The 11,550-nt window shown below is 55.8% G+C and overlaps 1 long non-coding RNA gene across 1 annotated transcript in view; it reads right to left on the reverse strand.

The window, feature by feature from the left end:
• LOC122454864 overlaps positions 1 to 8,130 on the reverse strand; it is a 28,554-nt gene extending 20,424 nt beyond the window's left edge. Inside the window, exons 1-2 of the long non-coding RNA XR_006273545.1 lie at positions 8,094 to 8,130; positions 245 to 329 (exon numbers count right to left, since the gene is read on the reverse strand). This is a non-coding gene — a long non-coding RNA (uncharacterized LOC122454864). The remainder of the gene's footprint in view (positions 1 to 244; positions 330 to 8,093) is intronic.
• Between the last annotated feature and the right edge of the window lie 3,420 nt (positions 8,131 to 11,550).

The raw sequence follows: 11,550 nt of genomic DNA on the forward strand, positions 1-11,550 counted from the left end.
TTGCAGGCAAACTCTTAACCCGCGCCACCAGGGAAGCCCTGTGAGCTGAAGACAGGGGAAAATACGCTGGAGGTAGGCAAGATGCTATCAGCCTGGATTGGATTCCTTAATTCCTTTCTCCACAAGCTGGGTGGCTCTGGGTCCTTGCTGCGCTGGCAAAATCCGCACCTGCCCCCAACCCTTCTCTGACCATCCCAGGCTGGGGCCCCAGCCAAGCCCTCACCAGCCCTGCTAATAAAGTTACCTTCTGTGCGTGGGGCAGAAGGTCAGGAAAACCCAGCAGCGGTTTGAAGAAGGCGATGGTCTTGCGATCTGCAGCAGGGTGGGGCCTGGGGAGGGAGCAAGATAAGAGTGGACAATAAAAGATAGTCAGAGAGAGGCCGGGGCAGGGGCGGGGGGGTGCTGGCACAGGAGTGCGGCCCCCGGGGGTGCCATCTCTTTATGACCCATAAAGGACACACACTCTGGCACCCGTGCCAGCCTTATCTGCCCCTCCAGATCTGTAAATGATCACCCAGAGTCCACCACTGGCTTCAGAAACGACAGTTGCGCTGGTCACACTATGGGAAGCGAGCCATCGGGCAAAGGGGAGCCCAGGACGGAGGGGCTCCGCTGGGCTCCGCCCACGGGCTGGGAGACCCGGCCCAGCCAGGCAGCCCCACTCTGGGAGCCACAGGGCCCATGGCTACTGAGCAACAAGGCCCCTGAGGCTTCCATTGCAAGGAGGTGTGTTACAGGTCAGGGCTACCCCGGTGGCTCAGATGGCAGAATCTGCCTGCAGTGCAGGAGGCATGGGTTTGATCCCTGGGTCGGGAGGATCCTCTCAAGAAGAAATGGCTATTCACTCCAGTATTCTTGCCTGGAGAATCCCATGGACAGAGGAGCCTGGTGGGCTACAGTCCATGGGGTTGCAAAGAGTCAGACACAATTTAGTGACTAACACTTTCACTTTCAACATAAGTCAGGGCAGCTCCCCACCCCTACCCCCCCAACACACACAAAGATAATGGCCCAGATGGGGCCAGGGGCCCCTTTCCTTTAGATGGTGCAGGCCATCGGGGGTCAGCATTTGTAGGGTAAAATGTCCCTGGATGGCAAGGATCACAGTGGAAAAACTGACCCCCATTGTGTGAGAGATGCTTTCTTTGTGCATTTTTGTGAATAAGTTAGCTGCGTCCAAAGCGGTCCATAGGATGGCATAAGCAAATGATAAATGGTGAGTGCTGTTATACTCATAATTCACACAACAGGCCTGCAAGAGGTGCCTTCTGTCCGGAGCCCAGGAGAACTCCAGGCTCCAGGCTCAGGGGCTCCACTGACCTGCACACCCCCTGCAACACCCTGGAATTCATCATCTCTGCATTTGCAGTGGGGCCGAGGCCTGGCTTCCCACCGGCCACTCCCAGCATGGCAGGGTCCTCAGAGGCGGGCAGGCATGGAGCCCTCTCTTCCTAGGGTCCTGCTGAGATACCAGGAATGTCATGGATATTGTTGTTATCATTCTGTCACTAAGTTATGTCTGACTCTTTGCAATCCCATGAACTGCAGCATGCCTGGCTTCCCTGTCCTTCACCATCTTCTGGAGCTTGTTCAAACTCATGTCCATTGAATCAGTGATGCCATCCAACCATCTCATCCTCTGCCACCCCCTTCTCCTCCTGCCCTCAATCTTTTCAGCATCACGGTCTTTTCCCGTGAGTCAGCTCTTCGCATCAGGCAGCCAAAGTACTGGAGTTTCAGCTTCAGCATCAGTCCTTCCAGTGAACATTCAGGGTTGATTTCCTTTAGGATGGACTGGTTGGATCTCCTTGCAGTCCAAGGGACTCTCAAGAGTCTTCTCCAACACCACAGTTCAAAAGCATCAATTCTTTGGTGCTCAGCCTTCTTTATGGTCCAACTCTCACATCCAGACATGAGCACTGGAAAAACCGTAGCTGTGACTAGACAGACCTTTGTTGGCTAAGGAAATGGAGTGGGGACGGAGGATGGAGTGGGGATGGAGGATGGAGTGGGGGCCCTCCCCTGGGGCCCGGGCGTTGGTGGTCAGGGCCCAGAGCCACCCGGAGCCTTGGTGACTGTGAGCATCCTCCAGGTGCAGCACCAGCTCATCCACAATCCAGTCCCCGCCCCTTTCTGTCTGCCCTGTGCCCCCATTTCCTGTTGGGCCCAGCCAATGGGAAACCGCAGTTGGGGATGGGAGGGAGGACAGAGGGAGAGGCTAGGTCTTTCTTGCCTTTTTTAGCTTTGTCCTCAAGCGACTGGGGCGACTGTGCACCTGTCAGGCGCCTCCCCTCCAGCGGGCTCCCTGCTTCCCCAGGCTGCTGCTCCCGGGCGCAGCAGCGTCCTCCCGACTCCTTTATCGCTGCTGCTCCCGGGCGCAGCAGCGTCCTCCCGACTCCTTCGTCCCGGCTCACACCTCTGCGAAACGTCCCAGCGTTACTTTCCCGTCCTGCATGGGATGCCGCCGCCTACACGGCCTTGCTGGCTGAGGACCAAAGCCCACTCTCAGGGAGGCTGGGCGGCTGGCACCAGGAGGGTGTTGCCCTTGACCATCACCCCCAGGCAACCACAGGAAGTGACCGCCACCCCTCCCCCAGCTTCCTGCCAGAGCTTCTCTCTGCCGGCCGGGCACCTCTGGGGGCAGTAGGTGGGCCGCCCTGCCCCAGCAGGCCTCTCCAGGGAGCCGAGAGAGACCAAGAAAGACAGACAGTGGCGGAGAGGAAGCAGAGGACTGTGAGGGGGTGGGGGAGGGGCATGTGTGAGTCTCCCAAAGGCCAAGAGGATGAAGGGCCAGGGATGGGGTCTGGGCCCCTGCTGCCTCCTCACCTGAGACGGCCACCTGGGAGAGGGTGGGTGCTGGTTGGCGGCCAGAGGCGCGGGAGGACCTGCTGCCCAGGGGCCAGGTGAGCCTGCCAGGGAGCTGGGCCCTGGGGTGGCCCCTGCACTCACATCGCCTCCCCCATGAGAGTCAGCATCCCGATGGGGCCGGCCGCCCAGGGGACACCAGGTGTCCAATCAGATGGGAGGGGAGCCCTGCCCTGGATGTGAGACTGCGGTTCTCAGCTGCCCGGGCTTTTGACAAGGGTCCAAGGGCTTAGAAGAGGGCAAGGGTGAGGTGACACAGTCCAGACGGAGCCAGAGAGTGCAGAAAAGCTGAGACATTTTGTGTCTGGGTCCAGCCCACCTGGAACCAGTCTGTAAACCAGACACATCGGGCCAGGTTCCCAGGCTTATAGAACTGGGTTTGAAACACCTAAGCGGAAATGATCCCAACCAGTGAAGCTGGTTGGATGGCATCACCGACTCCATGGACAGTTTGCTCAATTTGAGCAAATTCAGGAGATGGTGAGGGACAGGGAAGCCCGGTGTGCTGCCGTCCAGGGGGTCGCAGACAGTCGGCCACGACTGAGCAACGGAACAGCAACAAAAGCTGGAAAGAGGACAATGACTGGGCACCCTCTGCCTGCCCCCTCACCTCCTTCCTCTCCAGGTTCAGTCCCCTCCTTGGGGCACACGTCCCTGCATGCCCTGTCCTGGGCTGAAGCCACAGCTCCAGAGGAATAGACGTTGTAACGTAGCTGGTTGCAGAACCAGCTACAGCACGCGCTGCCTTGGGACCATGGTACACCGCACAGCAAGGAGCGCGCCCCCCAGAGGTCAGAAGAGTTTAAACTCAAAGTCAGAAGACGCGGATTATGCAGAATCTCTGTACCCATCTCCTTTTTCGAAAAAAAAATCTTTTGGCTGCTCCATGAGGCATATGGGATCTGAGTCCCTGAACCAGGAATTGAACCCACATGCCCTGCATTGGAAATGCGGAGTCTTCACCACTGGAGAAGGGGGTGTCAGAGGATAAGACAGCTGGATGGCATCACCAATGCTACGGACCTGAACTTGGGCAGACTTCGGGAGGTGGTAAGGGACAGGGAGGCCTGGCATGCTGCAGTCGCAAAGAGTCAGACGTGACTGGGTGGCTGAAAAACATCCACGGGACCACCGGGGAAGTCCCATCTCTGATTTTTAAACATTGAATGCACACCCGCTACACATCAAACACCACCGAGTCCTTCTACACATGTTATTCCATTTAATTCTCATTACAGCCCCAGGGCCTCCCTCACTGCATGACCGTGAACCTCAGGCCCTGCATCTATAAAATGGGGCTCCTAATATCTACGTGACTGTCTTAGACTGTGGGTTAAGGGGATCAGCGTCCCAAAGGCTTTGGAAATGGAGCGTCTGTGAACTTCTGTCCCCTGATGGTCCGTGAGCCCTCTGAGCACACAGACCTGCCCTGTCCATCTCACTACCCCAGTTCTGTGGATAAAGCCAGACATGGGGCGAGGGTAACCCCTGGGAAGTTAATTTACTACTTTAATATAAATAATTGGGGGCCTGTGATTTTACAGGTAGACGTAAGAGACATGGTTTCAATCCCTGGGTCGGGAAGATCCCCTGGAGAAAGAAATGGCAACCCACTCCAGTATTCTTGCCTGGAGAATCCCATGGACAGAGGAGCCTGGTGGGCTATAGCAAAGAGTCGGACATGACTGAAGCAACTTAGCATGCATGTGATTTTAAAATAGATCCAAACCACATACAAATGAGCTAGCTTTTATGCAAGGTCAGTTGGCAGGGTTTTGCTGCAGCGTGATGGGACAGAAATCTCAGTAAACGAACACAGTTGGAATTAAGGTGAGTCGCGTCCCCCACCCCGCCCCACACACACACTCATTTTAAAGCTCATCAAGAAATCATATAAAGTCAGTGGTGGGAGCGGGTAGAGGGCGCTCTAAACTGTGTTTGGGCTCTTGCCACACGGGGGCACCACCTTAGCTGGTAAACGGTCCTCCTGGTATCCTGGTCCACATGGTCCCTGGCTGGAGGGAGGTCTGTGGACCCCAAGCTCCAGGGGACCAGGCACCCCGTGCAGAGAGCCAGCAGGTGGTGCCAGGGCACCGGGGTGGGTGGAAGGCCCTCCTGGAGGTCTGGTGGGACGGACCAGGACAAACGGGCCAGGAAAGGCCAGTCCCAGAGGTCAGGTGGCTCCTCCATGGTCCAGGAACCCCCTGGGCCAGTTTCCGGTGTGGTCTGAGATGCTGTCACGTGAGCCCTGCAGAGGCGATCCCCTCCCCAACGCTGGGGATCCAGGGTGACCTTCCAGAGTCAAGCTGGGGCTGCTGGCCGCGAGGCGCTGGGCCGGCTGGGCAGGGCCTTTGCGGAGGGGGAGCCACGCCTGGGCTGGGCTCTCACCTCCGCCCACCCATTTGCCCCCTGCTTCTCTTTCCACTTCGTCTGTCCTCAGCCCTGACCCTCACTCTGGGGGTGCCCTTGGAAGGAATGCAGATCTCCCTCCTGCTCCAACTTCCTCCAGTGCTCCTGTCCCGCCCTCTCTGCTCAGCAGACAGGCCAGGGGACCCCAGGGACAGACGGCCAGAGACACCTGGCCCTCCTCCTCCTGTGGATACTGCAGCCACATAGCAACGCCACCAAACCACCAGGGTCAGCTGCCCACATGTGGGTGGTCAGCATGTGGCAGGACACGAGCTGCCACCCCGACCGGGCACATGGCCAGCTGTCCAGGGAGCAGCTGGGCCCTCGGACACACCTGGGCGCCATCAGGGCTGGTCTGCTGGGCCTTGGCCTCCCGCGCACCCGCTCACTCACCGCCTGTTCGTAGCGTGCTGGTGGACATGTGCACACGCACAGTCGCACTTGGGTTACACACTCACGTGTGCCCCAGGCACGCTGAGCACCTCAGGGAAGGAGTCTGAAGGTCTCCCGCTGCGTGTGCATCTGCAGCCCCGTTCTCTGTCTCCCCCTCCCATCCATCCACTCTCCTCCGTCAGCCCAGCCCCCGAGAACAGAGGGGGTCCCCTTCCTCAGTCCTCCCAGGATCCTCCACTCTGGTCACACCCCAGCATGAGCAGGACACGCCTTTGCCGGCAGCCACCCTGTCACCCCAGGAAGCCTCTTTGGGAGTCAAGGTGACTCCATGTGCCTGGACATAGACCCAGGCCTCGGGCTGGTCGCCTGCGTTCAAACCTTGGCCTCACTCACCTATAGCTTCCCATGTTAACTCCGGGCAAAACTCTCCTAACACCTATGAATCTCCATCTCATTGTGTTTCAACATCTCAGATACATGCCCAGGTGGAAACACCCCTCCCACTCTGGCCTAATTCCAGTGTATGTCATCTGCCGATTCCTCCAGGAAGCCCTCCTTGAGCTCTCCAAGCAGAGTCCGTGCCTTTCCCCACTGGCCATGTTTGTCCTCCCCCACCTCCCATCTCTGCGCCTCTCCACACGTGCTGTAACTCCCAGGGGGCCCATGGCTGGCGGCCACGCAGAGCCAGGCTGGAGGGACCCCAGTCATGTCCCCGGAAGGCCCCGGAGGGAACAGAGAGGAAACGGAACGGCATGCTGTGGCGGGGCGGCTGCCGCTCCCGGCGGCAGGCAGCGTGGAAGACTCTGGGTTTTCCATATGCCGAGTGCTTCTCCCCTCCGCGGCATTCGCCTGGGAGCGAACTTTGGGTTTGGCAGCGACCCCAGGACTCCGTGTTTCTCTGTTCCTTCCAAAGCTTTAGGAAGCAGCCTCCTGCCCGATGACAAAGTTTGGATCCTGGGGACTCTGTGAAGAGGCTCCCCTCCCCAGGGCGGTTCTCCCTCCCAGGCTCCCCAGGGCGAATCCCCCTCCTAGGCACCCCTCCCAGGGCAGTTGTCCCACCATTGGTGGGAAGGTCCAGAGAGGCTCCACCTGACCTGAGCCAAGAGCCCTTGCCCTGGCCGTGCCCTGGGAGGCCAGCCCCATCTGGGGGACCGATGGCCCTGCCTTTGTCCGCAGTTCCTCCAGCCCCCCTCCTCCCCCAGCACTGGCACTGATGCTTGGCTCCTGACCTGGTCCTGTGGCTGTGTCTTTGCTCCATGAACTCCCACCTGCTACAGCCCTGACCCTGGCCCCAGCCTCCAAAACCACCCTGCTGGAGTGAAGAAAGCAGGGTTGAGACTTGGGGTTGACCTATTATCTGCCCACGGAAACTGGGCCTCACTGTTCTCATCTGTAGAATGGGGACACCAGCTCCAACACAGCAGGGGCTGAGGATCCCCTGTGCCCGGTCCCACCCTTACCTCCACGGTGCCTCTGTGGCCCTGCATGCACCTGCCAGCCCACCCATCCTGCACCCTGACTCTGGCCAGGCCCAGCCTGGACTGCCCTTTTCCCTCCTCCGCCATTCCAGCGTCTCCTCCTCCAGGAAGCCCTCCTATTGCCCAGCCTCAGGGGTGGCTCTCCCCCAGGGCCCTCAACCTAGCATCACGCCTGAGTACCATCAGACTCCCTGGCCCTTCCCTCTGTTCATTTCTTTTCTTCCCATCTCTGAAAGCAAAGACGGGCTTCATCCACATGCCAAGCATGCTGCCTGGGTTGTTAGGGGTGTCCCGGGCCTCAGGGGGCTGGAGGAGCCTGACTCTTCCCCTTTTGGCTGCAAATCACTTCCCTTCTCCGAGCCTCAGTTTCCCCATCTGTACAACGGGGATGAAATGGGTGCTGCCTTCTGGAGTGTGGTTAGAACTCCTGGAGGCACACGCGTGAGTACTCACAGAAGTGTTTCATAAATGGCAACAGAAAACAAGCCTCTTCCTCCTCCTCCCGTCTTCCCGGACATCAGGCCCTGTTTGGGCATAAACTCCTTGAGTCCCCATCCTGGGCCATCTCTGGTGACATAGATAATTCTGGCAGCCCACTGGCCCGTCCCTGCTCTGGGCCTCTTCCTGTGAGTCTGGGCACTCCTCCTGGGGCTGGGAGGCAGTGGTCAACAGACACCGCCCGAGGACCATAATTTGAGTCCAAGCTCCTCTGTTTCAGCTGTGTGACCCAGGGAGAGTTACCCAGCTTCTCTAAGGCTCAGGGTCATCATCCATAAAATGGAGACAACAATGAAGATTAAATGAGAGAATGTATATACAGTGCTTAGCATGTATAGCACTGGGCGTCCCTGTAAAGAATCTGCCTGCAACGCAGGAGACCCAGGTTTGATCCCTGGGTCAGGAAGATCCCCTGGAGACGGAAATGGCAACCCACTCCAGTATTCTTACCTGGAGAATGCTATGGACAGGGGAGCCTACAGGCGGGCTACAGTCCATGGAGTTGCAAAGTAACGACTGAGTGACTAACAGTTTCACTTTCACACTTGCAGTGCTTAGCACAAAGGCTGAGCGCTGGTTACTATGACTGTCATTGCTACCATTATTAGTCTGGAGGATTGCAGGCTTGGCTTCCAGGGCTCTTCTGAAGGACAGAGAAGCCTCCTGGGGAGGACCTCAGGCCCTGGAGAGGTGTGTGTGAGCACAGGACGGCAGGTCCCTGTCACTCTCACCCTGGGGACCTGCAGCTGTGCCCAAGACATGCAGAGTCTTGCCCAAGGCTGTGGGGTGTCGCAGAGACAGTCAGCCCCAGGGGGCCAGTAGTGCAGGTGGCCCAGGCTCTGGCAGCCACACGAGGCCATGTCTGAGGGTCCCCTGGACAAGGGGGCAGAACCAGAGAGGAGGAGAATGGCAGGCACCTGGGGGGCACTCTTGGAAACATCTAGGAACCTTCTTGGGGGGGCTTTACTTCCTGTTGCAGCAGGTAGAGCCGAATCAGGGAAATACCGTCAGACTGTGCTCCCGGATTTTATTAATGGGAAACATTTTTTTTCTTTTTTAGAGGAAACCAGGTGAATTGGGCAATTCAACGTGAGCTTCCGTGAGGTCTATGCGACCGCCTCCTGCCCTCTGTGCTCCTAAGGACACCCTTTCTCTAGACTTACAGAGAAGGGTGCCATTTGTTTACCCGAGTATTGACTGACGGCCCTGCAAGTGCCAGACCCTGCTGATTCCGTGTTGAGCAAAGCCGAGCCCCAGTCCTGCCCACGGGAGCGGACTGACCGTCAGGGCTCCAGCTGCCCAGAGCGAAAAGAGTGCAGACTCAGAATCGACCACACAGGCTCCAGTTCAGACCGCATCTCTGCCACCCCCTGTGCCGTGACTCTGCATGACCGTCTGTGAAATGGGCGTGCAAGCTGACACATCAGGTGTCCTGAGAAGTTCATCCAAAGATGCTTTTTTATGAAGTTTTTTGAAAAAGTAAAACTAAGCAACACACCTTTTCTAATCCTCACATGTGAAAAGTGCTTTAACTTTCTGTTTAAGTTTTGTTTTGTTTTTTTTTTTCTGTTTAAGTTTTGAACACAACATTCAGGAGTGTGGTTCCCTGGGCAGGGAGAACAGAGGCCCTGGGTGGAAGCAAGTTATAAACAATGTTCTGGTTCTCACGTTGGGTGGCCAATCCTTGGGGTTTATTATTTACAGACGTAAAATATTAATGAAAACACACTGGGCCAGTCATGAGCATCTGGCATAAAGTAAGGACCACAGTGACCAAGTCCTATGTTCCCAGGGTCCATACAAGGGTGAAAACGGGATGATGTGGTGCCTACAGGAAGCCTAGTTCAGAGAAGATGCTTCATAAATGCCTCCTCCCCATCTTCCTTCCTGGAAGGTGACATTTCCCTTGCTTTTAAAAAGCAGATTTATGCCATTCCAGTGAACTTCAGAAGAAACAAAGAGCATGTCTCCCTGGTGAAGAATCAATCTGTTTCCTCCTCGAAGCAGTTCCGAGAACCCCTCAGACATCACACAGGCAGGTGACAGGTGTCTGCTTTGTCTGTCCAGGCAGAGCCATTAGGACATACATCTTTATACAAAGAGGTTTATTACAATGCATCGTTTGTCATGATTATGGAGGTGGGCAAGTCAGCAGTCAGCAAGCTGAAGAGTCAAGGAGAGCTGACGTTTCAGTTGGAATTCAAAAGCAGAAGAAGCTAATGTCCTAGCTCAAAAGCAATCAGGCAGGAGGAGTTTTCTCTTACTCGGGGGAGGGTCAGCCTTTTGTGCTATTCAGGCTTTCAACTGATTTGGTGAGGCCCACCTTAGGAAGAGCAATCTGTTTTACTTTTTTTTTCTTTCCAGTGATCTGTCTCTCTTTTTTAAGTGTACATTGGAGTGTTGTTGATTTACACTGTTGTGTTAGCTTCCGTTGTACAGCAAAGTGACTCAGCTATGCATTACATGTATCTATTCTTTTTTTCGAATTCTTTTCCTATTTAGGTTATTAAAAATTATTGAGCCAAGTTCCTTGTGCTATACAGTAGGTCCTTGTTGTTTACCTATTTTAAATACAGTAGCAGTGTTAGTCATTCAGTGGAGTCCAACTCTTTGATACCCCACGGACTGTAGCCCACAAGTGTCCTCTGTCCATGGGATTCTCCAGGCAAGAATACTGGAGTGGGCTGCCATTTCCTTCTCCAGGGGATCTTCCCGACCCAGGGATGGAACCCGGGTCTCATGCATTGCAGGCAGATTCTTTACCATCTGAGCTACAGGGAAGTCCATTTTGAATATAGTAGTGTATATATATATATGTCAATCTCAAACTCCCAATTTAGCTCCCCGCCCCTGACTTTTCCCTTTGAAAACTGTAAGTTTGTTTTCTCTGTCTGTGCTATTAAATGTTAATCTCACCCCAAAACATCCTCACAGGAACACCCGGAATAATGTTAAACAAATGTCTTTGGCAACCCATAAAATCCACCATCACAACTGTCAAGAGCTCACATGGGGCTCAGCACCGAAGGACCTCCTCACTTGGACCCTTAGATCAGGCCTCGCTGAACTACACTTTGGCATTTTCCCCTAATCCAAGACAACGTAAGATGCTGCTAGGAAGGAGAGCTGGCACCTTGGGGGTGCTGACAGCACCGTCATCCCATCTCCTTGGGGTGTACTTTGCCTGACTCGGTGAATAAGAACCCAGCAGGCCCAGCTAAATGTGAATTTCAGAGCACTTGAAACAATTGCTTAGTGTACTGGTGTCCCAGGAACTACTTCTACAACTTCATCTGACTTCCCTACTGTTGTTTCTCCTTTATTCTGATTCCCTCGCTTCCTTCAGGTTTAGGAGATGAACAGAGAGACTAGGCTTGGGGCTGGGCTCCCCGCCCTGGCTTGGGTTCTGTGTGAGTCACCCTCAGAGTGGCCACACTATGCATGCAGGGCCCCTCTGTGACTTCCACCCTCTGCCTTCCCCTCACAGAACTCTCTCTCTCCCTCCCTCTCTCTCTCTCTTCGCACCCTTGGATCAGAGCATATTTACTGAGCAATATCATCTATGTCCACAGCACAGGGCCCGCGGCTCCTGTTTCATGAAGACCCAAGCTGCTCCAGGTCACATCTCCCAGGGTGGTCACGTGACCCCAGGGGCACCTGAAGTTCAGATGCTTAAGCCCAGGGTGTGAAGAGCCTGAGACCAAAATGCTGGTGCCAGGACCACCCTGCCGGCAAGATGCTTCTGCTTGGGAGACGGACCTACCCGCCTCGAACTGCTTCAGACAGGCTTGTGGGCTGGAGTCTGATCACAGATAAGAGTGGCTGCCCTGAGAGCTAGGAGAACCAGGCTGCACCCCACCGTCCACGCAAGGTTTCTGCGCCCTCTTAAATGATCTGCTTCACCTTG

The sequence above is a fragment of the Cervus canadensis genome, chromosome 17 (assembly GCF_019320065.1).
Source record: "Cervus canadensis isolate Bull #8, Minnesota chromosome 17, ASM1932006v1, whole genome shotgun sequence".
Taxonomy (NCBI): Eukaryota; Metazoa; Chordata; class Mammalia; order Artiodactyla; family Cervidae; genus Cervus; species Cervus canadensis.